Here is a 27,089-nt window from a genome sequence, read left to right as displayed (position 1 = left end):
GGTAAGGGTAATTACGGACTAGAGGGGTTAGAAAAGTCCACATGCGGTGGCAGCGGAAAACGTCCAAGCAGCGAAGGAACGGTGTGCTGTGAAGAAAGGAGTTGCACAGATGAAGAGGAAAGAGAAGGAACAGAGGGTGGATCAGTGTCCATTGATGGTTTGGTCTCTGCAATATATTCAGAGATTGCTTCAAGTGTTTCTGAGTCCAGAGACGACGTATGGGAGTCAATATTGGAGATGGAAGGAGGAGGAGTTTGAGTAAAGATTGGAACTGTAATGGACTGAACCAAGGTAGGGGGGAAGGCAAAAGGGTGGAGGGAACTGGAGAAGTGTGAGAGGAGACAGAAGAGGCAGAAACCTGGGAGGTGGCAAAAGAGGAAGAAACTTGGGAGGGGACAGGGGAGGAAGGCACAGTACGAGGAGGAGGATGAACCTCCACACTTGTAACACATCCAGTGAAAGGGGAAGACCCAGGTACAGAGACCGGGAAGGTAAAGTGTGGAGGTGGATGAAAGGAAGGAGGGGTTAAAGGAGATTTTTTTGGACTTCTGAGAAGTAGAGGTACGATTGGGAGGTGTCGTCGTCCGAGGTCTTGTCGATACCAGGGTTTGTGAGGGAGAACACAAAGAAGTGAGAACAGACTGAGGTGTTGAAGAAGGGACATCTGAGCCCAGGACAGCAAAAGAATTAGATACAGGAATGACTATGGGACTGGCAACTGCAGAAGATGGGTCCCTAGAAGAGGGGGGACGTTTTGAAACACGAGAATAAGAAACATGAGGTAGTCTCCCTTGGAGGCGGAGATGAGAAACTGCCATAGCATAAGGAAAACCTGCCTCTTTGAGGCAACGAATTTCCCGCTCATTTAAGTAGACCTGGCAATGGCCTCATGACAATTAAGGCAAGAAGGAGGTCGACTGCAAGACATATTAGAATGGTCATCGGCACCACAGACTGGGCATTCGGCAATAGATCTGCAATATTTTGCTGGGTGGCCAAATCGCCAGCAATTTCTACACTGATGCGGTGTAGGGATCACCTTTCAAACTTGTAACCAATGTCCTGCTACATAAACAGAGGATGGGAGTTCACGGCTGTCAAAAGTTAAATGAGCCACATTGCAAGGGTATTGTCTCCGCCTGCAGGCAGGAGATTGGGAGATCTTGGAGTTCCAGCTGTTCGAGAATGTCATTGCCACATGTCTGCAAATTATGTTGGACTATGGTATGGGGCAGAATGGCAGTACCACTACAAGAATTGAGGGAATGATGTTTTTCGATAATGATAGGAAAGTATCCATATGTGAAAGAAGAGAAAGATCGTGAGCTTGGGTAGCATTCTGGACTGTGATGATGCACGTACCACTCTGAAGAGCATGAAAGGAAATATCTCTACCAGCATGGCGTAGGAGCGCTTTGCCAATACTATGGTCGGAAAGATACGCAGTAGAAGTCGGTCTTAAAGTAAAGAACTTAGTCCATTGTGTGGTCCGAAACAGTGTGGGGAGGGAGTGCATGACGTATCAGTCTTTTCCGAGTAGAATGAGAAGGTAACGAAGTAACATCAGGAGATTGTCACTGGCGTTTAGATGTGGGACCAGAGTTGGTCCGACGTGGGGCTGGCCATTCGAAAATTGCCGCACCACAGAGGGAGAAGCCGAAAGCATAGTCAAAGGAGAGCGGAGGTCAGACAAATTGAAGGAGTCAGTCGAAACCCCTGCACCTGAAGCGGGTGACGAAACAGCACCAGCAAGAGGTACAGGGGCCTTAGGGGTGTTCGAAGAGTGGCCAAAAGACGAGGTGAGGTCAGAACTGGGTGCATTAACAGTAAGGGACCTGGGGGTAGCAGGGTCATGGATTGGGGACTCCATGGTCAGGTTACTTCTTTCTTTTTGTTTTTAAGAAAAAAAAGAAAGAAGAAAAAAAAAGAAGAAAAAAAGGGGAGACCAGAGAGGGTAGTTCCTAGGAGGAATGAAAGGGCCAGAAATCTCCCTCGGCGCCCAAGAGGACCTCAGCACCGCAAGTAGCGCAGATGCAGCATGGAACCCATGCCATACCCTACCCTTCATGCCAGTAAACCACCAATCCGGGATAGGAACCTCACATCTGCCGAGCTACCTCTGTGGACAAAAGAGAGGGCGGCCGAATATCCACCAAAAAGCATACCTCCTTCGGCCACCACACCCAGAATCTGAAAGGTGGCTTCCAGAGATACACCCGTCGCCCGAAAGACACCCAAAGCCACCCTCCGCCACCTTCTGCTGCACAACCACCACGCTGGCACACCCTGGCACCACCACCTGCTGCACACCCACCATGCTGGCACACCGTGGCACCACCTTCTGCTGCACAACCACCATGCTGGCACACTGTGGTGCCACCTTCTGCTACACAACCACCACACTGGTACACCGTGGCGCCACCCGCTGCAAAACCACCACGCTGGCACAACGTGGTGCCACCTACTGCTGCACAACCACCATGCTGGCACACCGTGGCACCACCACCTGCTGCACAACCATCACGCTGGCACACCGTGGCGCCACCTACTGCTGCACAACCACCACACTGGCACACCGTGGTGCCACCTACTGCTGCACAACCACCACGCTGGTACACCGTGGCGCCACCTACTGCTGCACAACCACCACGCTGGCACATCGTGGAGCCACCTTCTGCTAATATGTTTACTTCTGGTAAATATACGATTATAGGTTTATCCTAACACAGCTTAACCTAACCTAACAGCTTAACCTAACACAGCCTAACCTAACACAGCCTAACCTAACACAGCCTAACCTAACACAGCCTAACCTAACACAGCCTAACCTAACACAGCCTAACCTAACACAGCCTAACCTAACACAGCCTAACCTAACACAGCCTAACCTAACACAGCCTAACCTAACACAGCCTAACCTAACACAGCCTAACCTAACACAGCCTAACCTAACACAGCCTAACCTAACACAGCCTAACCTAACACAGCCTAACCTAACACAGCCTAACCTAACACAGCCTAACCTAACACAGCCTAACCTAACACAGCCTAACCTAACACAGCCTAACCTAACACAGCCTAACCTAACACAGCCTAACCTAACACAGCCTAACCTAACACAGCCTAACCTAACACAGCTTAACCTAACACAGCTTAAAATAACCTAACACAGCATAAAGTGTGTGTTCACAGGTATCATTATAAAAACTCACAATCAATGAAAATTAATTAGCAACGCTGCCAATGATAATTAAAATGTAAAACATAAGACATTAAATACTGAAGACTAGACACTACCATCTTAGCTACGACACTGCCGTCGCAGCTACAGGCACGACACACTGCCGTCGCAGCTACAGGCACGACACACTGCCGTCGCAGCTGCAGGCACGACACACTGCCGTCGCAGCTGCAGGCACGACACACTGCCGTCGCACCTGCAGGCACGACACACTGCCGTCGCACCTGCAGGCACGACACACTGCCGTCGCACCTGCAGGCACGACACACTGCCGTCGCACCTGCAGGCACGACACACTGCCGTCGCACCTGCAGGCACGACACACTGCCGTCGCACCTGCAGGCACGACACACTGCCGTCGCACCTGCAGGCACGACACACTGCCGTCGCACCTGCAGGCACGACACACTGCCGTCGCACCTGCAGGCACGACACACTGCCGTCGCACCTGCAGGCACGACACACTGCCGTCGCAGCTGCAGGCACGACACACTGCCGTCGCAGCTGCAGGCACGACACACTGCCGTCGCAGCTGCAGGCACGACAGACTGCCGTCGCAGCTGCAGGCACGACAGACTGCCGTCGCAGCTGCAGGCACGACAGACTGCCGTCGCAGCTGCAGGCACGACAGACTGCCGTCGCAGCTGCAGGCACGACAGACTGCCGTCGCAGCTGCAGGCACGACAGACTGCCGTCGCAGCTGCAGGCACGACAGACTGCCGTCGCAGCTGCAGGCACGACAGACTGCCGTCGCAGCTGCAGGCACGACAGACTGCCGTCGCAGCTGCAGGCACGACAGACTGCCGTCGCAGCTGCAGGCACGACAGACTGCCGTCGCAGCTGCAGGCACGACAGACTGCCGTCGCAGCTGCAGGCACGACAGACTGCCGTCGCAGCTGCAGGCACGACAGACTGCCGTCGCAGCTGCAGGCACGACAGACTGCCGTCGCAGCTGCAGGCACGACAGACTGCCGTCGCAGCTGCAGGCACGACAGACTGCCGTCGCAGCTGCAGGCACGACAGACTGCCGTCGCAGCTGCAGGCACGACAGACTGCCGTCGCAGCTGCAGGCACGACAGACTGCCGTCGCAGCTGCAGGCACGACAGACTGCCGTCGCAGCTGCAGGCACGACAGACTGCCGTCGCAGCTGCAGGCACGACAGACTGCCGTCGCAGCTGCAGGCACGACAGACTGCCGTCGCAGCTGCAGGCACGACAGACTGCCGTCGCAGCTGCAGGCACGACAGACTGCCGTCGCAGCTGCAGGCACGACAGACTGCCGTCGCAGCTGCAGGCACGACAGACTGCCGTCGCAGCTGCAGGCACGACAGACTGCCGTCGCAGCTGCAGGCACGACAGACTGCCGTCGCAGCTGCAGGCACGACAGACTGCCGTCGCAGCTGCAGGCACGACAGACTGCCGTCGCAGCTGCAGGCACGACAGACTGCCGTCGCAGCTGCAGGCACGACAGACTGCCGTCGCAGCTGCAGGCACGACAGACTGCCGTCGCAGCTGCAGGCACGACAGACTGCCGTCGCAGCTGCAGGCACGACAGACTGCCGTCGCAGCTGCAGGCACGACAGACTGCCGTCGCAGCTGCAGGCACGACAGACTGCCGTCGCAGCTGCAGGCACGACAGACTGCCGTCGCAGCTGCAGGCACGACAGACTGCCGTCGCAGCTGCAGGCACGACAGACTGCCGTCGCAGCTGCAGGCACGACAGACTGCCGTCGCAGCTGCAGGCACGACAGACTGCCGTCGCAGCTGCAGGCACGACAGACTGCCGTCGCAGCTGCAGGCACGACAGACTGCCGTCGCAGCTGCAGGCACGACAGACTGCCGTCGCAGCTGCAGGCACGACAGACTGCCGTCGCAGCTGCAGGCACGACAGACTGCCGTCGCAGCTGCAGGCACGACAGACTGCCGTCGCAGCTGCAGGCACGACAGACTGCCGTCGCAGCTACAGGCACGACAGACTGCCGTCGCAGCTACAGGCACGACAGACTGCCGTCGAAGCTACAGGCACGACAGACTGCAGTCGTAGCTACAGGCACGACAGACTGCCGTCGCAGCTACAGGCACGACAGACTGCCGTCGTAGCTACAGGCACGACAGACTGCCGTCGTAGCTACAGGCACGACAGACTGCCGTCGTAGCTACAGGCACGACAGACTGCCGTCGTAGCTACAGGCACGACAGACTGCTGTTGTACCTACAAGTACTGTAGATTGTTGTCGTAGCTACAAGCAATGTAGGCTGTTGTCGCAGCTACAAGCACAGAAGACTGTTGTAGCTACAAGCACAGTAGACTGTTGTCGTAGCTACAAGTACTGTAGACTGTTGTCGTTGCTACAAGTACTGTAGACTGTTGTCGTTGCTACAAGTACTGTAGACTGCTGTCGTAGCTACAAGTACTGCAAACTGCTGTCGTAGCTTCAAGTACCGTAGACTGCTGTCGTAGCTACAAGTACCGTAGACTGCTGTCGTAGCTACAAGTACCGTAGACTGCTGTCGTAGCTACAAGTACCGTAGACTGCTGTCGTAGCTACAAGTACCGTAGACTGCTGTCGTAGCTACAAGTACCGTAGACTGCTGTCGTAGCTACAAGTACCGTAGACTGCTGTCGTAGCTACAAGTACTGTAGACTGCTGTCGTAGCTACAAGTACTGTAGACTGCTGTCGTAGCTACAAGTACTGTAGACTGCTGTCGTAGCTACAAGTACTGTAGACTGCTGTCGTAGCTACAAGTACTGTAGACTGCTGTCGTAGCTACAAGTACTGTAGACTGCTGTCGTAGCTACAAGTACTGTAGACTGCTGTCGTAGCTACAAGTACTGTAGACTGCTGTCGTAGCTACAAGTACTGTAGACTGCTGTCGTAGCTACAAGTACTGTAGACTGCTGTCGTAGCTACAAGTACTGTAGACTGCTGTCGTAGCTACAAGTACTGTAGACTGCTGTCGTAGCTACAAGTACTGTAGACTGCTGTCGTAGCTACAAGTACTGTAGACTGCTGTCGTAGCTACAAGTACTGTAGACTGCTGTCGTAGCTACAAGTACTGTAGACTGCTGTCGTAGCTACAAGTACTGTAGACTGCTGTCGTAGCTACAAGTACTGTAGACTGCTGTCGTAGCTACAAGTGCTGTAGACTGTCGTCGTAGCTTCAAATACTGTAGACTGCTGTCGTAGCTACAAGTGCTGTAGACTGTTGTCGTAGCTTCAAGTACTGTAGACTGTTGTCGTAGCTTCAAGTACTGTAGACTGCTGTCGTAGCTACAAGTACTGTAGACTGCTGTCGTAGCTACAAGTACTGTAGACTGCTGTCGTAGCTACAAGTGCTGTAGACTGTCGTCGTAGCTTCAAGTACTGTAGACTGCTGTCGTAGCTTCAAGTACTGTAGACTGCTGTCGTAGCTACAAGTACTGTCGACTGCTGTCATAGCTACAAGTACTGTAGACTGGACACCATGAACTTGCCGGTGCTGCTGTGGTTATAAACAGGTAATCATAAAAGGTCGTTTATACCACTTTTACTGTCGTGGAAAATATTGTTCGGTGGTGACAGAAAAAAATACGGAGATCATATATTACCTTCAGAGGCAAGACAAAATAAAACTTATCTACTGAGAACACCTCAAAGTAGTTCTTGGAATGTTCTCTCTGGAGCGAGTTAGAGATACCAGGTAATGTATACACAGAAGATATTGGTTGTCCTAGTCCCGCCAAATGTATACACAGAAGACAGGAATAAATAAAGGGATGTAAATAACGTGCTGAAAATATCTAGCCTAGACAGGACTCGTAGCAATGGGTTTAAGTTGGAAAAATTCAGATTCAGGAAGGATATTGGAAAGCACTGGTTTGGTAATTAGAAGAACATAAGAAAGAAGGAACAATGCAACAGGCCTACTGACCCATGCGGAGCAGGTCCATGTGCCCCCCCCGGATTAGACCAATGACCCACCCCCCGGATTATCCCAATGACCCACCCAGTGTGGTCATCCCCACTCAAGGATGGAGCACTGTACCAGACCCAGCAGCACAAGCTAGTCAGACCCAACTCACACCCACCCACACCCACTCATGTATTTATCTAACCTATTTATAAAACTACACAACGTTTTAGCCTCAATAACTGTACTCGGGAGCTTGTTCCACTCATCCACAACTCTATTACCAAACCAGTAATTTCCTATATCCTTCCTGAATCTGAATTTTTCCAACTTGAAACCAACTTGGTTGTGGATGAGTGGAACAAACTCCCGAGTACAGTTGTAGAGGCTAAAACGTTGGGTAGTTTTAAAAATAGGTTAGATAAATACATGAGTGGGTGTGGGTGGGTGTGAGTTGGACCTGACTAGCTTGTGCTACTAGGTCAGTTGCCTTGTTCCTTCCTTAAGTAAATGTGGCCTGACCTGACTAGGTTGGGGCATTGGCTTAAGCCGGTAGGAGACTTGGACCTGCCTCGCATGGGCCAATAGGCCTGCTGCAGTGTTCCTTCCTTCTTATGTTCTTAAGATATTGGTTGTCCTAGTCCCGCCAAATCTAAATATTACAGAAATAACGTAGTGGAGAATAATAATAACTGACATTTACGGAAGACTGACAGAGTAGGTTACTCAGCATTCACGGGCATACAGAAATAGAGAGCACGATAAAAAAAAACAAAGATAACACCAACAAATAAAATAGGCCACATCAATGAATAACCCAATTAATTTTCAAAAGACTCCTCTGAAAGTTCCCCAAGGTCTCTACAGGCACCTCGGTAATTATATAAATCATGAGGATAGGTCTAAACCATGAGCAAACTTAAAATATGATCCGAAGTTAGTGTCATGTCACAAGTTACAGAGACCTACAGGAACATCCACAAACAGGTGGCTAAGGGTGAGATGTGTGTGGCCGATCCTCAGTCAACAGAGATTCTTCTTAAAGTAAATATTCCTGTTGAAGGAAGACCAAACACGACCTGCCGAGCCCTGTGTATCTTGTTCCCAGTCTGTAGGGTCCACTTGACCTGCCACTTAACATGGACGGATCTGTGACGGGTACGGCCCACGGAGTCACTAAGGCAAAAGTCTGCTGTCGAGTTATCACGCTACAACAGCTTTTACCTTGACATATGTTAGAGCCTGTTATTATTAAAGGAATGACGAATTACAGGGGATATGATCACGACATACAATATACTCCTGAGTATCAATAGCTCTTCATTTCAGTTTTTGAAATCGCATACTGAAATGAAACTAGGATTTCAGAAAACATTCAACTTAAAAGTGATACAGAAGTGGAATGAGAAATATTGGAAGGAGACTTATTACTGCGATTCAAAATTATATATATGATAGGTAATTAGAACACTGTAATAGTTCAACGTGTAGCTCCCACTTGATCATACAAGAGTAAACATTCAACATTCAAAGGTTCGAACAAAATTTAGCAACTGAGTGGAATGATCTATATTATTTAGTCAACAATCACAAGAAAGCGGAGATCGGGGAGACTAAATTCTTGACGTACGAATCTCAGGGGTCTATAGAGTTGATAGGGAAGAACTGTTAGAGATGTGAGAAGAGGAAAACAGGAAATAGATAGCAGGTAAATATGTAGACGAGCTATACACGGAGGCAGGTCACAGACTACGGCCAGGAGACTAAGAAAAATTGCGCCCTCAGTGAATAATACTTGCTTGTTGTGACTATGTTCAGGGGGCAAGACAAGATTGGAGGCCCTGAGAATATAGAATGACATTTACTGCAGCAGGAATATAAGGCAAGAGAGTTAGCAAAGGGAAGGAGAGAGAGAGGCAGAGGGGGTGACAAGGGCCCAATTACATGAGATTAGTCACATGAATGGGTCTAAGAACACAGGAGAGAGACTCGAGACTTTTGAATAAAAAATGACTGTACAACTTCAACAAAGGGTAAGAAGGAAAGATTATAGAGGAGATGGGTAAATTAAGGCGAGAGATGCTAGAAAAAAAGTCTACACTATTTTTGTAAAACTCCAAAATAGCTACACAACATTATGTAGCTACATTTATCTGTAACGAAAGTTTATGTTCTCCTAACACATCCATCAGACAGAAAAGTTTAGCGGGTCATAGTATGACAGAGCATGATGTAATAAAGCTGTCAGTGAACTATGAGCAAGTATTAATATTACCAAAAATATCAACAAGAAACACTCCCTCACTATAACAATAACAGCAATGATAAGTCATAGCATCATACAAATATATGTTAATTTGGAAAGGCAGCTGCAAGAGCCGAGAATAAGAATTCATATCATCAAAGAAAAGTCAACCATCAAAGCTGCAAATACTGGCTTTATAGAAGTACGTTTGTTCCCAATGAAAGCGACGGCACAACAAACGTTCCTAATGACTCAAAATTCAAGTTAAATCAAATATAGCATTCCTGGAGTCCGGCACCGGAGCTGAGTGCACGTGAATGCTTACACTTTAAATTTGTAGGATTTGTGTCAATAGTCATTACGTAAATTATAAAATTAGGTTTTGCCGCTGAAGCAGTTACTTTACTGTGAACTATATATCCATCCTGTGGATGGCAGTGTAGCAGCATACTGATAAACAAAACACAGAACTTGGAGAAAAATCTGGTTACATACCTGAAGTTAATTTTTTATCTGTTGCAGGAGATTTAAAGATATTTGTTGAAAATGTCTGGTATCTTTTCATTAATAGGATTCCTTGACATATGCAAGTTATTATATTGCTTATCTCTACATTCTTTAATAAGTGAACAATTAAGCACGTGGTGTTCTAGTGATCACAAGGTTGACCACAATTTGCATTTAGTGTGACCATGCGTGTTTGCCTCAGTCTGGCTCTCAGTAGTAGTACCAGTTCCTAGTAACCAGTAACCAGTGTACCAGAAGATGACTCACTACCAACCGCCTGTGTGAATCACTGTTATTCATATTGCTGCTGACCATAGCAGGATTTCAAACACCCCTCACCCTGTAGGCACTGGTGGGTCAGTCGAAGATAGGGAGCAGAGTGAGGCAGGTCGGCTGATGGCGCTTCCCATACTTTCCATTATAAGTACTACCAGCCTACGTGAGTATTCTTAACCCATCCACGTTACGTGAAAACCCACATGACATGGCTGCTATAAGTAGTCAGTCTGTTTATATTAAAAGTTCCTCCACAAACAGGCGCTCATGTTTGTGGAACAACTTCCTTTAAGTCATAAATTTACTCAGGCTTCTAAGTATATTCTTATGACATTCAGATTGATCCTTCTCAACTAATATTTCTAGTGCTTAACACAGATCAAAGTTATATTTTACTACATCCTTCATGGTACTTTCCTCGGCTAGTTTATTAACTTTATCACGAAGGATTAATTCAGTAATAGAATCCATACGAATTGTATATTATTCAATTTTTTCTTGTTTTAAAATCTATATCAGGCTTCTAATATTAACAAGTTGTATCATGTAAAGTAAAAGGACACAAGTGCAACTAATGTGACATTTATTGTAGCAACGTTTCGCTCTCCAGGAGCTTTATCAAGCCATTACAAACAATACATGGACACAGAGGGTATATAAAGGCTCAGAGTGAGGTGAATACTAGTGAGGTACCATTTCGATGTTCACTAGTGGTAGTAGTAGTAGTAGTAGTGGTAGTGACAAAAGCAATTAATTCGTACATGAGTAAAAGCATATAAAAGCTATTACTTGGGTAACATAAAAATAGGTTGGACAAATATAAACTGGAATGAGGCAGGTTGTTTCAGTGTTCACTCTCTGTGCTTTGTGTAGTATAACAGGAGAGACTATGTGATGGCAGGGTTTACTGTTTTCATAGTCTCTCCTGTTATACTACACAAAGCACAGAGAGTGAACACTGAAACAACCTGCCTCATTCCAGTTTATATTTGTCCAACCTATTTTTATGTTACCCAAGTAATAGCTTTTATATGCTTTTACTCATGTACGAATTAATTGCTTTTGTCACTACCACTACTACTACTACTACTACCACTAGTGAACATCGAAATGGTACCTCACTAGTATTCACCTCACTCTGAGCCTTTATATACCCTCTGTGTCCATGTATTGTTTGTAATGGCTTGATAAAGCTCCTGGAGAGCGAAACGTTGCTACAATAAATGTCACATTAGTTGCACTTGTGTCCTTTTACTTTACATATTGTCGGTAATTCTACCAACTTTATTACAAGTTGTATCATTATACGAGTCAAGTACCGTAAGTGATGACATAATAAATATTGACCAAGGAGTCAGGCTTAGTGTCAAAAGTTGCCTTTAGTGCCAAAGCCCACTAAGTAAATTCTTGTTTAGATCCATTAATGCAGCTACCTTTACAATCGAGTTAAGATAGGTATTACTAGTGATGAGCTTCTAGGAACAGCTTCCATGGAGAGGTGAAATGCTCTTGTCCACAGGGATACAGCTCGTAAAATTTAATACAATTAAACGTTTTCACAACCCATGTAGATCCAAGTTTATTTACTTGCAGATATTTATCAAGATTTGCAGTGTCTGAGTCATTACATAACATTGTAAGAGCCAGCACAGCGTTAATCTCAATCACCTTTCACTTGTCTTGAGAATAACAAGCTTCTTCCTCATTAAAGACCTTGAAGAGATAAGAATAATTCTGAAAGTTTCGTTTTGCATTAGTTCCAAAGATCGCTGAGAATTTTATTTGCTAATAGCAACAGAAGGAACATAACCAATTATTTTTTTTTAACACATCGGCCATGTCCCAGCAAGGCAGGGTGGCCCGAAAAAAGAAAACTCATCATTCACTCCATCACTGTCTTGCCAGAGACGTGCTGACGCTAGTTATAAAACTGCAACATTAACACCCCTCTTTATACTGTCTTACAATAGCACAATAGTTGTTGTAGCCAGCAACAGCTCAGAGAGCATTTAGACTGTTTCCACTTCTTATTAGTGATGTAGTGGATTTGCTGCAGGACGCATCTACCAAGATATCTAGGATATAATGAAGCTAATGTGTTCACCCTGCATACAAATGACTGGGACATGTCGTTTTCTTGTCAACATCTCAGATCTTATATATAATGAGATTTGTTCTACTTATTTGAACTTCATTAAAAGCAGCATTATTTCTTATGCCTTGTTGTATGGATCATGTCATCAACAAAATTTATAGCTCTATGTTTAGGTGGGGGAGGTAGAGCAATTAGGAGACCATGAAGACACTAAATCGCACGGGACTGACACCACCACCTAGGTGGTGTTTGAGTCTATGGTATAGTCTGCTTAGTATCATTTATCAAAAGGTTTTAATAAGGCTAAGCCAATAGGAATAGTCTAAGTGTATTAGGTTGCTGCAACTTAGAAATAGGCACAATACAACTGTTGGTTCAGGAAGTAGATAGGACACCCTCCGTGTAACTAATGTTATAGTACTAACAAAGAGTTATCAGTAACTTGCCTTAAGGTCTGAGGATAATGCAGTAAGTTATACCATTGAACATTAAAATGGTATAAAATACCGACAGGTTGTTATACCATACTCACTAGCTGTTGATGTAACTATTTAGTGAACTATCTCATGGCTCATCAACTTAATTAATTTCAACTTTTCAACCACTTCCTAGGCTTTTGTTCCAGTATGAGATGGGAGATTTTTATGGTTGTATATTTTGACCCAGTTATTTACGAGGTCATCACCTCTTTCAAGAGGAAAAGAACCAGCAACACTGCCACACTTTTTCCTGGTTATTTTATTTATACTTTTCCAGGCTACACTGGGAGGGAAAGACTTGTTTACCAAGTTAAAGTATTCTCATTCCTTTTTGCTTAGGTTATTTTCTGTTCCTTGCATTTGTCAATCGAGTTCTGAAAGTTCTGAGTAATTCAGGGTTCAACAACCATGATAAGTTTAATGGTTGTAGCGACAAGGATAAAGTGGCATAGTTGTGGGTCATTACAGCACTCTTGACGAAGTCTGTTAACATATAAAGATGATTTGTACCCTCTATTACCATGATCTGTGAAAATATTTTTAGTGTCAGCAAATGAATCATTAATATTTAGTGTAGTGGCCTCTCACTACTAAAACATTGATCCAAACAGGAAAATAAGTTATTTCTAAGATCCAGGTAAGTTTTTTCTTTTTGTATTTAACTTCTTGAGCGCTGAAAATATGATCACATCTTAAACTCTGAAAACTGATCACATAGGCGATCATCGACTATCAATTATACATAATATATATGTAATCCTTGACAAAGATTTAATACGTCACCAGAAGAGAAGATTCAATCGTGCGCATTATTCTAACATTATGCTCATTTAGAAAGTGAACTAGTTCAGTTCCACTAGTATTTGTTATACGTCCTCCAGTACTGTCTGGTATTATAGTATGCAAGAATAATGGTAGTCTCACTATTGTCATCAAATCACGGTACAGGTGGGGACTGAACTCGCGGCAAGCGAGTCGTAAAACTCCAGTCCAGCGAATAAGCGTGTAAGCCAGTGGTTTACACGCTGGCCTGGAGTTTTACAACTCACCGCGAGTTCAATCCCCACCGGTACCGTGGTTTGTTTGCAATCGTATCATTACGATTTCGTGAGTCACACCGTCATTAAGTTTAGTATCAGGTTGAAACTGATTATCTGGAGCATAAATATTGAAGATGTTAATAAAGAAGTTGCCTGTACATAATTTAATAATACCAGAATATTGTATGTCTGTCTTGCAAGGTTGAGCGAATGAGGCAAGTTCTCTCTACCATAAATAAGACAACAGTTGGTTGATCTTAAGTTCTATGTTATATATTCAGGTAACATCAGGCGAGATTCTTCACCTCGTAGTTTATTTTTTTTTTTCAAATAAATTACATCAATAACATCAATATTCTTGATCGCAGTAATGTGAAGTAGATCGGGCAAACAGCTTCCAATGGTCCACTACAACATTTGCAACAGCTACCTGGGGCTACCAATGGTCCACTGCAACATTTGCAACAGCTACCTGGGGCTACTAATGGTCCACTGCAACATTTGCAACAGCTACCTGGGGCTACCAATGGTCCACTACATTTGCAACAGCTTCCTGGGGCTACTAATGATCCACTACAACATTTGCAACAGTTTCCTGGGGCTACCAATGGTCCACTGCAACATTTGCAACAGCTACCTGGGGCTACTAATGGTCCACTACAACATTTGCAACAGCTACTTGGGGATATCAATGGTCCACTACATTTGCAACAGCTTCCTGGGGCTACCAATGGTCCACTACATTTGCAACAGCTTCCTGGGGCTACCAATTTATTTATTTATTTATTTATTTATTTCCAATTTGTGCACACATACAGAGGTACAAAAAAATACAGATATGAGCAGTATGCCAAAGCCACTTATACTATGCATAGCATTACGGGCTGGCTTAAAATTAACTTAAGATTAACTAAGCAATGATTATTATTATTATTATAATCAAAAAGAAGCGCTAAGCCACAAGGACTATACAGCGCTGCTACTAAGCAATGATGAAATCAGTGATAAAACATTAATGTAAACAGATAACTATAAAGCACAAGTGAGTATTACAAAGACAGGTCATATGGTTGCATTCAGTTAGGTAGTGATTCTGTTAGGTAGTGTATTTAAAAAATAATAAAGTTAGATTGGGTTTTAGGTTTAACATTTATGTGATATAATTGTGAGAAACATTTAAGATATACAATTTATAATGTTCAGTTATTCAGTATTTATTTGGTTTTGGGTGAGTAAGTAATCTTTGAGAAGAGACTTGAATTTATAAACAGGTAGTGTTTCTTTTATATTTACAGGTAATGAATTCCAGATTTTAGGGCCTTTTATGTGCATTGAGTTTTTGCATAGTGTGAGATGGACACGAGGAACATCAAAGAGTGATCTGTGCCTTGTGTTATGGTCATGTGTTCTGTTGAGGTTGGCAAGGAGATGTTTGAGGGGAGGGTTAATATCAGAGTTAAGTGTTCTATGTATGTAATAGGTGCAGTAATAAGTATGGATGTTTTGTATGGTGAGTAGGTTTAGTGTATTGAATATTGGTGGAGTGTGCTGCCTGTAGTGAGAATTTATCATCATTCTAACTGCAGCCTTTTGTTGGGTAATTAGTGGTCTGAGATGGTTAATTGTTGTTGAGCCCCATGCACAAATTCCATAGGTGAGATAGGGGTAAATAAGAGAGTGATATAGGGCCAGGAGGGCTGACTGTGGAACATAGTACCGTATCTTCGATAGTATGCTTACAGTCTTGGAAATTTTCTTAGAAATTTGATGTATATGTGTATGAAATTTGAGTCTACTATCAAGGTGGATTCCTAAGAATTTTCCCTCTGTTAGTTTTGTGATAGGTGATCCATTTATCATTATGTTAAGAGGGACATCTGTAGCTCTGTTACCAAACTGAATGAAGTAGGTTTTGTCAATGTTTAGTGTAAGTTTGTTAGTCCTCATCCAGGTAGATATTTTCTGTAATTCGGTATTTACAGTATTGGCTAGCGTGACTGGGCTCGGGTGAGAGAAGACGTATGTAGTGTCATCTGCAAATAGTGTGGGTTTGAGTAATTGCGAAGCATTTGGAAGGTCATTTATGTATAGGAGAAAGAGAAGAGGGCCAAGGACACTTCCCTGTGGGACACTACCAATGGTCCACTACAACATTTGCAACAGCTTCCTGGGGCTACCAATGGTCCACTACATTTGCAACAGCTTCCTGGGGCTACCAATGGTCCACTACAACATTTCAACAGCTTCCTGGGGCTACCAATGGTCCACTACAACATTTGCAACAGCTTCCTGGGGCTACCAATGGTCCACTACATTTGCAACAGCTTCCTGGGGCTACCAATGGTCCACTACAACATTTGCAACAGCTTCCTGGAGCTACCAATGGTCCACTACAACATTTGCAACAGCTTCCTGGGGCTACCAATGGTCCACTACAACATTTGCAACAGCTTCCTGGAGCTACCAATGGTCCACTACATTTGCAACAGCTTCCTGGGGCTACCAATGGTCCACTACAACATTTGCAACAGCTTCCTGGGGCTACCAATGGTCCACTACATTTGCAACAGCTTCCTGGGGCTACCAATGGTCCACTACAACATTTGCAACAGCTTCCTGGAGCTACCAATGGTCCACTACATTTGCAACAGCTTCCTGGGGCTACCAATGGTCCACTACATTTGCAACAGCTTCCTGGGGCTACCAATGGTCCACTACATTTGCAACAGCTTCCTGGGGCTACCAATGGTCCACTACAACATTTGCAACAGCTTCCTGGGGCTACCAATGGTCCACTACAACATTTCAACAGCGTCATTACGACCATCTGTTATATCATTAGTTTAGAATACTGTCAAGTAGAAGAATAAGACTCACGCACAAACATGGAGATATTTATTGTTGGAAACGTTTCGGTAAGTATTGGCTTTATTAATCAAACACCCAGTATATGTTAAGGTCATTCTTCAGTAAAAGCAGAGTAAACAATGAAGAACAAACATTGTGCACCTTCTCTCCTGTATAACCATTTTTCTTAACCCATCATCCAGCAGTGGGGGGCCAATACAGTCTCGACTCATCTACTACTAACACTAGCTGCTTTAGTGGTACACACATGTCACTGTGGTCACACAAGACACGCCATTCTCACTACATACTTATATAATTTGATATTTGCTCGAGACAATTTTTATGCAGGATTGTTATGAGGCTATGAAGGTTAGGCATTTCTAATATTTTTTTTACAAAGTACTCGTGAATACATCCTGCCTTCGGTACCTGCCAGATCAACGGGTGCAACAGTCACATTGGTGCTGCTGCTGCTGCAATGGATAACTCAGATCAACAGGTGCAACAATCACACTGGTGCTGAAGGCAATTATAAGTATTTTATCATGAGACGATAAATCCTCCCCTTACATTAATTTCACCAATGGATAAATCGGTAGATTTATCTCAGGTTGCAAAAAGCTTTCGCAATTCCCACATCAGATTTCTTCAGGGGTTAAAAAATAGAAAAATCTTAGAGCAGCGGTTGTGTTCTTATCTAATGTTTAATCTAACAAAGTTATTATGTTTAGTTCAGTCACTGTTTTCAGTTAAATTGTCTAACTTACATCTTAGTTTGTTAACCTTATTGCAAACTCTTCTAAGTTTGTTGTAACAATGATCTAAGTTCTTTCCATTACAAAGGTACAACCTGAGTAAATCAATAGTTTTTGGAACTCAATATTTTGAATGCCTCCTGTCCTCCAATTTTAGAAATTTCAATATTTTTATGTAAAATAATTCTGTACTCAAAAATTAAAAAAAAAAAAAATTGCATTTAAAAAATCTTGATACAGTAAAAAAAAATATTACGAACTCCCCAATTAATGGCGATGGCTGTGTCTACAAGAGTCCATGTCAAAAATGCAATGAAGTTTATGGTTAAATTGGAAAAATTCTTGACCTAAGATTACAACATAAATACAGCATTAGAACTGGACAAGAGTCTAATGCTCTGTATATTCATGTTAAGAGATTTTAACCACCCAACTGATTTTCAAAAAGCCGAGAAAGTTTTACCAAGCAAGTCAGTGGCTGAGAGAAATATATTGGAACCCAGTTCTATATAAATATTGTATTGATTGTAATGTGACTACAAGTTCAATGTGTTGTATAAATTATATTAATTTATAATGAACATAATTTGTGAGGATTTTAAACTATTCCTGACATAACTTAAAATTTTACTTGACATGTTATGTGGCTACCGTCACTCACGCTCAGTGAGTAGGGTCATGTGTGACGTCATGTGTAAGGTCATATGTGCCAGGTTACACGCGAGGTCATGTGTATGGTCATACCTCAACTTTATAAATCTTTGTTCCATTATTTTTACTAATTCTTGATAATGTGAGAAATCACGAAAGTGCTGGAATTTCATTATTTTTTTTCACTGTAGTTATTGTGCATATTATATTACCTGTTTACTGTGATACTGTTTACACATTTTACACCCCAAGCTTCACAGTACCAACAGTCACAGCACAACCGTGTCATTCCTAGCACCATCATAACATTGCTAGCGCCATCATAACATTGCTAGCACCATCACAACATTGCTAGCACCATCACAACATTGCTAGCACCATCATAACATTGCTAGCACCATCACAACATTGCTAGCACCATTACAACATTGCTAGCGCCATCACATCATTGCCAGCATCACAACATTGCTAGCACCATCATAACATTGCTAGCACCATCACAACATTGCTAGCACCATCACAACATTGCTAGCACCATCACAACATTGCTAGCACCATCACAACATTGCCAGCACCATCATAACATTGCTAGCACCATCACAACATTGCCAGCACCATCACAACATTGCTAGCACCATCATAACATTGCCAGCACCATCACAACATTGCTAGCACCATAACATTGCCAGCACCATCACAACATTGCTAGCACCATCACAACATTGCTAGCACCATAACATTGCCAGCACCATCACAACATTGCTAGCACCATCACAACATTGCTAGCACCATCATACACAAGTAAAAGTGTTGTACAGGCAATCATACAAAATTTGTTCATTTACTCACCCATACACTGACTCATCACCAGACTCATTGTCATAAACGCTAGTAAAGAACACGAGTATGGTGACTCACCACCACTAACTCACCATTACACAATTCACCGTCACTATGACGGCTCACTGTCACAACTGACCCACCACTGTACTAACTCATGACTCACCATCACTAATGACTCATCCAGACTCACCACCACTGTACCGACTCTTCCTAAGCGACTCACCACCACTGTACTGACTCATACTAAGCGACTCACCACCACTGTACTGACTCATGAGTGACTCACTACACTCACCACTCTGGCATGAACCGTCAGCATTACTCACCTGAAAAGGACACAAAAGGTATAATTAGAGGTATACTCATCACGCATATTAAAGCCTTTAATACTACTGTCAGTTGAGTATGATTAATAACAGCACTGTACATGATAACTTTAACACTGGTACACCCATGATAACACTGGTATACTACACCCATGATAACACTGGTACACTACACCCATGATAACACTGGTATACTACACCCATAACACTGGTATACTACACCCATAACACTGGTATACTACACCCATGATAACACTGGTATACTACACCCATGACAACACTGGTATACTACACCCATGACAACACTGGTATACTACGCCCATGACAACACTGGTATACTACACCCATAACACTGGTACACTACACCCATAACACTGGTATACTACACCCATAACACTGGTACACTACACCCATGATAACACTGGTATACTACACCCATGATAACACTGGTACACTACACCCATAACACTGGTATACTACACCCATGTTAACACTGTACACTACATCCATAACACTGGTACACTACACCCATGACTACACTGGTATACTACACCCATAACACTGGTATACTACACCCATGATAACACTGGTATACTACACCCATGTTAACACTGGTATACTACACCCATGATAACACTGGTATACTACACCCATGATAACACTGGTATACTACACCCATGTTAACACTGGTACACTACACCCATGATAACACTGGTACACTACACCCATGATAACACTGGTACACTACATCCATAACACTGGTACACTACACCCATGATAACACTAGTACACTACATCCATGATAACACTAGTACACTACATCCATGATAACACTGGTACACTACATCCATGATAACACTGGTACACTACACCCATGATAACACTGGTACACTACACCCATGATAACACTGGTACACTACACCCATGATAACACTGGTACACTACATCCATGATAACACTGGTACACTACATCCATAACACTGGTACACTACACCCATGATAACACTGGTATACTACACCCATAACACCTGTACTACCGACATTATACACCCATGAAAACACCTGTACTACCGACATTATACACCCATGATAACACCTGTACTACCGACATTATACACCCATGATAACACCTGTGCTACCGACATTATACACCCATGATAACACCTGCAATACCGACATTATACATCCATGATAACACCTGTAATACCGACATTATACACCTATAACACCTGCAATACCGACATTATACACCCATGATAACACCTGTAATACAGACATTATACACCCATGATAACACCTGTAATACCGACATTATACACCCATGATAACACCTGTAATACCGACATTATACACCCATGATAACACCTGTAATACCGACATTATACACCCATGATAACACCTGTAATACCGACATTACAAGACAAAGATAACTAGTAGCACTGCTAGTGAAAATGTTATGAGAACATTCCTCACTTATAGTCATTACATAACACGCAAACTCGTGTAACTTAAGTGACTCTGTAATTATGAGAAAGCTCTAAACCCGTAGGGTTCAAACTGCACCTGAAAGATAAACATTTAAATTAAAGGTCAGACACGAGTAAATGTAATTATTATAGGACTGGGGGGAGGGGGGGGGCAGGTGTCATGCAGCTCCTGGGTGATAACTGGTTTTGATAACTAGTGATAACTCAGTTCACATGTTGAGTGTCCGTGGCTCGATTCCCGGTACTGGTGAAAACGTAGGTCACGTGTCCTTAAACCTGCTGTCCCTGTTCACCTAGCTTCATATCAAGAAGTATAAATAATAGAAGTCCTCAGGTTGTTCAACTCTATATATCCTTGGTTAGGCCTCATTTAGACTATGCTGCTCAGTTCTGGTCACCGTATTACAGAATGGATATAAATGCTCTGGAAAACGTACAAAGGAGGATGACAAAGATGATCCCATGTATCAGAAATCTTCCCTATGAGGATAGACTGAAGACCCTGAATCTGCACTCTCTTGTAAGGTGTAGACTTAGGGGGATATGATTGAGGTGTATAAATGGAAAACAGGAATAAATAAAAGGGATGTAAATAAATAACAAAAGGCACAATGCCGTGACTGGAACGATACACAAATAACCCGCACATAAAAGAGAAGCAGCTTACGACGACGTTTCGGTCCGACTTGGACCTGAAAATATCCAGCCAAGACAGGACTCGCGGCAATGGTTTCAAGTCGGAAAAGTTCAGATCCAGGAAGGATATAGGAAAGCACTGGTTTGGTAATAGAGTTGTGGATGAGTGGAACAAACTCCCCAGTACCGTCATAGAAGCTAAGACCTTGTGTAGTTTTAAAATTATTATTATAATCAAAAAGAAGCGCTAAGCCACAAGGGCTATACAGGTAGTTTAAAAAAAAAAAAAAACAGGTTAGATAAATACATGAGTGAGTGTGGGTGGGTAGCTTTTGTTACAAAGTCTGCTGCCGTGCTCCTTAAGTGGAAGTGACCTGACTAGGTGGTCATTGTTCTAGGCCCGGGGGGGGGGGGTGGCATGGACCTGCTTCGCATGGGTCAGTAGGCCTGTTGCAGTGTTCCTTCTTTCTTATGTTCTTAGTAGGTACCTGGGTGTTAGTGAACTGATGTGGGTGGCATCATGGGATGACACGATTGAAGGACCACACTGGAAGTAAGACCAGCAGTCCCTAATGACGCATTGAAGGACCACACTGGAAGATCAGCAGTCCCTAATGACGCATTGAAGGACCACACTGGAAGTAAGACCAGCAGTCCCTAATGACGCGCTGACCTGACTGGGTTATCCTAACTGGCTCTCTCACCCCCCCCCCCCCCCGGGTTATCCTGGCTGGCTCACTTCCCCCCCAGGGTTATCCTGGCTGGCTCTCTCTCCCCTCACCACCATCACACTGAACACCAGTATCACCATCACACTGGGAACCAGTATCACCACCATCACACTGGACACCAGTATCACCACCAGCAGACATCACGCCAGGACCCTGGCATCCACTTGGCCCTGTACCCTAGGCTGGTAACCTACACTGGACACCTTGTTACTGGCTGGTAACCTACACTGGTTACCTCGTTACTGGCTGGTAACCTACACTGGTCACCTCGTTACTGGCTGGCAAGTAAGCCTGAGGGAGTGTGTAAGGTGGTAGACCCGTGCAATAGGAAGAGATGGTTGCACAAGATCTCACCCCTGGGAGCTACAGTATCACCACTGAGAACGTAAGGAAGGCGACGCCCTCACATTATATAACTTTGGTCACTGGACACAGCAGCAGCAAATAAGACGTTTACATAACTTATTGTGAGGAAACTTACCAAGATCAGTGTACCCTCCCGTTTATAATTGAGTGTGGTAAGTCGAGTGCAGAGTAATTACCTTTCTTGTTTCCCCAGGAGTAAACTTGAGGAGTGAACCAAGTAGGATCACGAGACTAAAACGTTGTGGGAGGAATACCGCTGGCCACAGCATTAAGTGTACACACACTTTGCAGCCTAAGCAATAAATCTGGAGCCGCTGTGTAGCCTTAGCATTAAGTTTGGACAGTGTGACGTGAGGAATATTTATGATCATGCTGTGTGACCTCAGGAATAAGTATATACAAGGTGAGCAGTCTCGGATGTCTGGACACACAGCAACTTGTACAGTGGAGTCGGTCGAGTGCTGTTATATGAACGTCATCAGCATCACAGTTCAGATAACAGACCTTTTTCATACTTGGTTATTTCTGAGGAAGCCATCATTAGGAACCTTTTCATGTTCAGAGATGCTTCATCCGTTACCTGCTCGCCCATGGTTATCCTTCCAGTGCAGAAGAGTAGGCCAGTAAAAGTACAGTGTCCCCACCAGCCGTCCTCGACCTGGAGTGGGAGCATGTTGATTACCAGTGGAGCGAGGTGAACTGGAACACTCTTCCAGTTATTCATGCTGCCTGAAGTTTGTGGGCAAGAAGTTTTATAGGGTACGAGTAGTATAGTAGTGTAACTGAGCTCCTGCTGCAACCCCTGCCCTAGGCTACTGTTTAACCTGTGAAGATGGATAGAATGTAGTTTGTGTGTGGGGTGGTGGAAAATGGTTTTGTGAAGCTGTCCATATGTGTAGTACTTGAAAAAATGCCCGTTCAAGCCGTTTGCCAACGCTAATGCAGCCTGACGCAAGTGTCAAGACCCACTGAATTAATTAGCAAGACACCCCAGAGAGGGGCTGGTGCCCCATTTCTAGTAAACAGAAATAAGAGTCATGTTGCACTGAGATCACTATTTTCCACTAAAAACTAGGCAAGGAGAGCCATGTAGGCTCACCCGAGTGTAGGCTCACCCGAGTGTAGGCTCACCTGCGTCAACCAGTCATGTGCTGAAACTGGTTCTCTACACAGCTAGGAGTTATCAGTGTTGATTGATATACATTAAGGTAAGACAAAGTCAGTTTGCTACTACAGGAGTTGAACATGTTTAAACACGTGTTATAAATTAAAGGGAAAGCCTACTTTAATAAATGGATAAAAAATTAAAAAGAGGTAGTTGAATATTAGATTTAAAGCCTCGTAGGTAATATTTTTGCAGTTAGAAAAATTTTTTTTAATACTTTGATTTTGTGTACATGTTTTACTTTTTGTCGACTGTATTGTCTTGTAAGAAGTATATTGTACTGATAATTGTGTGTGTGTGTGAGAGAGAGAGAGAAATGAGAAAGAAAGAAAATGAGAGCCTTATACTCATTAATAATGAGGTACTTTCTTTTAAACATTGCTAGAAATATTGCTGGTAGTACTCAGACAAACACTGACTTGAACCAAGAGTGACTCTGAACCTGGCAAATATTACAAGTGTTGAAGATATCCCAGTGCTGGAACCTGGCAAATATTACAAGTGTTGAAGATATCCCAGTGTTGGAACCTGGCAAATATTACAAGTGTTGAAGATATCCCAGTGTTGGAACCTGGCAAATATTACAAGTGTTGAAGATATCCCAGTGTTGGAACCTGGCAAATATTAGAAGTGTAGAAGATATCCAGTGTTGGAACCTGGCAAATATTACAAGTGTAGAAGATATCCAGTGTTGGAACCTGGCAAATATTACAAGTGTTGAAGATATCCAGTGCTGGAACCTGGCAAATATTACAAGTGTTGAAGATATCCCAGTGCTGGAACCTGGCAAATATTACAAGTGTTGAAGATATTCAGTGTTGGAACCTGGCAAATATTACAAGTGTTGAAGATAGCCAGTATTGGAACCTGGCAAATATTACAAGTGTAGAAGATATCCAGTGTTGGAACCTGGCAAATATTACAAGTGTTGAAGATATCCCAGTGTTGGAACCTGGCAAATATTACAAGTGTAGAAGATATCCAGTGTTGGAACCTGGCAAATATTACAAGTGTTGAAGATATCCCAGTGTTGGAACCTGGCAAATATTACAAGTGTTGAAGATATCCAGTGTTGGAACCTGGCAAATATTACAAGTGTAGAAGATATCCAGTGTTGGAACCTGACAAATATTACAAGTGTAGAAGATATCCAGTGTTGGAACCTGGCAAATATTACAAGTGTTGAAGATAGCCAGTGTTGGAACCTGGCAAATATTACAAGTGTAGAAGATATCCAGTGTTGGAACCTGGCAAATATTGCAAGTGTTGAAGATAGCCAGTGTTGGAACCTGGCAAATATTACAAGTGTTGAAGATATCCAGTGCTGGAACCTGGCAAATATTACAAGTGTTGAAGATATCCAGTGTTGGAACCTGGCAAATATTACAAGTGTTGAAGATAGCCAGTGTTGGATCCTGGCAAATATTACAAGTGTTGAAGATATCCAGTGCTGGAACCTGGCAAATATTACAAGTGTTGAAGATAGCCAGTGTTGGAACCTGGCAAATATTACAAGTGTAGAAGATATCCAGTGTTGGAACCTGGCAAATATTACAAGTGTTGAAGATATCCAGTGTTGGAACCTGGCAAATATTACAAGTGTTGAAGATAGCCAGTGTTGGAACCTGGCAAATATTACAAGTGTTGAAGATATCCAGTGTTGGAACCTGGCAAATATTACAAGTGTTGAATATATTCAGTGTTGGAACCTTGCAAATATTACAAGTGTTGAAGATAGCCAGTGTTGGAACCTGGCAAATATTACAAGTGTTGAAGATAGCCAGTGTTGGAACCTGGCAAATATTACAAGTGTTGAAGATATCCCAGTGTTGGAACCTGGCAAATATTACAAGTGTTGAAGATATCCCAGTGTTGGAACCTGGCAAATATTACAAGTGTTGAAGATATCCCAGTGTTGGAACCTTGCAAATATTACAAGTGTTGAAGATAGCCAGTGTTGGAACCTGGCAAATATTACAAGTGTTGAAGATATCCAGTGTTGGAACCTGGCAAATATTACAAGTGTAGAAGATAGCCAGTGTTGGAACCTGGCAAATATTACAAGTGTTGAAGATAGCCAGTGTTGGAACCTGGCAAATATTACAAGTGTAGAAGATAGCCAGTGTTGGAACTTGGCAAATATTACAAGTGTTGAAGATAGCCAGTGTTGGAACCTGGCAAATATTACAAGTGTAGAAGATAGCCAGTGTTGGAACCTGGCAAATATTACAAGTGTTGAAGATAGCCAGTGTTGGAACCTGGCAAATATTACAAGTGTTGAAGATACCCAGTGCTGGAACCTGGCAAATATTAAAAGTGTAGAAGATAGCCAGTGTTGGAACCTGGCAAATATTACAAGTGTTGAAGATAGCCAGTGTTGGAACCTGGCAAATATTACAAGTGTTGAAGATAGCCAGTGTTGGAACCTGGCAAATATTACAAGTGTTGAAGATAGCCAGTGTTGGAACCTGGCAAATATTACAAGTGTTGAAGATATCCAGTGTTGGAACCTGGCAAATATTACAAGTGTTGAAGATAGCCCGTGTTGGAACCTGGCAAATATTACAAGTGTTGAAGATAGCCAGTGTTGGAACCTGGCTAATATTACAAGTGTTGAAGATATCCAGTGTTGGAACCTGGCAAATATTACAAGTGTAGAAGATATCCAGTGTTGGAACCTGGCTAATATTACAAGTGTTGAAGATAGCCAGTGTTGGAACCTGGCAAATATTACAAGTGTAGAAGATATCCAGTGTTGGAACCTGGCTAATATTACAAGTGTTGAAGATAGCCAGTGTTGGAACCTGGCAAATATTACAAGTGTAGAAGATATCCAGTGTTGGAACCTGGCTAATATTACAAGTGTTGAAGATAGCCAGTGTTGGAACCTGGCAAATATTACAAGTGTAGAAGATATCCAGTGTTGGAACCTGGCTAATATTACAAGTGTTGAAGATATCCAGTGTTGGAACCTGGCAAATATTACAAGTGTTGAAGATATCCAGTGTTGGAACCTGGCAAATATTACAAGTGTTGAAGATATCCAGTGCTGGAACCTGGCAAATATTACAAGTGTTGAAGATATCCAGTGTTGGAACCTGGCTAATATTACAAGTGTTGAAGATATCCAGTGCTGGAACCTGGCAAATATTACAAGTGTTGAAGATATCCAGTGCTGGAACCTGGCAAATATTACAAGTGTAGAAGATATCCAGTGTTGGAACCTGGCTAATATTACAAGTGTTGAAGATAGCCAGTGTTGGAACCTGGCAAATATTACAAGTGTAGAAGATATCCCAGTGTTGGAACCTGGCAAATATTACAAGTGTTGAAGATAGCCAGTGTTGGAACCTGGCAAATATTACAAGTGTAGAAGATATCCCAGTGTTGGAACCTGGCAAATATTACAAGTGTTGAAGATAGCCAGTGTTGGAACCTGGCAAATATTACAAGTGTAGAAGATAGCCAGTGTTGGGCACGTGACACTCATCAACTTGGTTTACA

General features: G+C 43.5%; 1 protein-coding gene across 3 annotated transcripts in view; it reads right to left on the bottom strand.

Moving 5' to 3' along the window:
* Window positions 1-27,089, bottom strand: part of LOC128687820 (calcium/calmodulin-dependent protein kinase type II alpha chain-like) — an 897,132-nt gene that overhangs the window by 662,153 nt on the left and 207,890 nt on the right. The window lies entirely within an intron of this gene.

Source organism: Cherax quadricarinatus, chromosome 10, assembly GCF_038502225.1.
Source record: "Cherax quadricarinatus isolate ZL_2023a chromosome 10, ASM3850222v1, whole genome shotgun sequence".
Lineage (NCBI taxonomy): Eukaryota > Metazoa > Arthropoda > Malacostraca > Decapoda > Parastacidae > Cherax > Cherax quadricarinatus.
The sequence above is the reverse complement of the archived record's forward strand: the minus strand, read 5'-3'. Positions and strand labels throughout refer to the sequence as shown.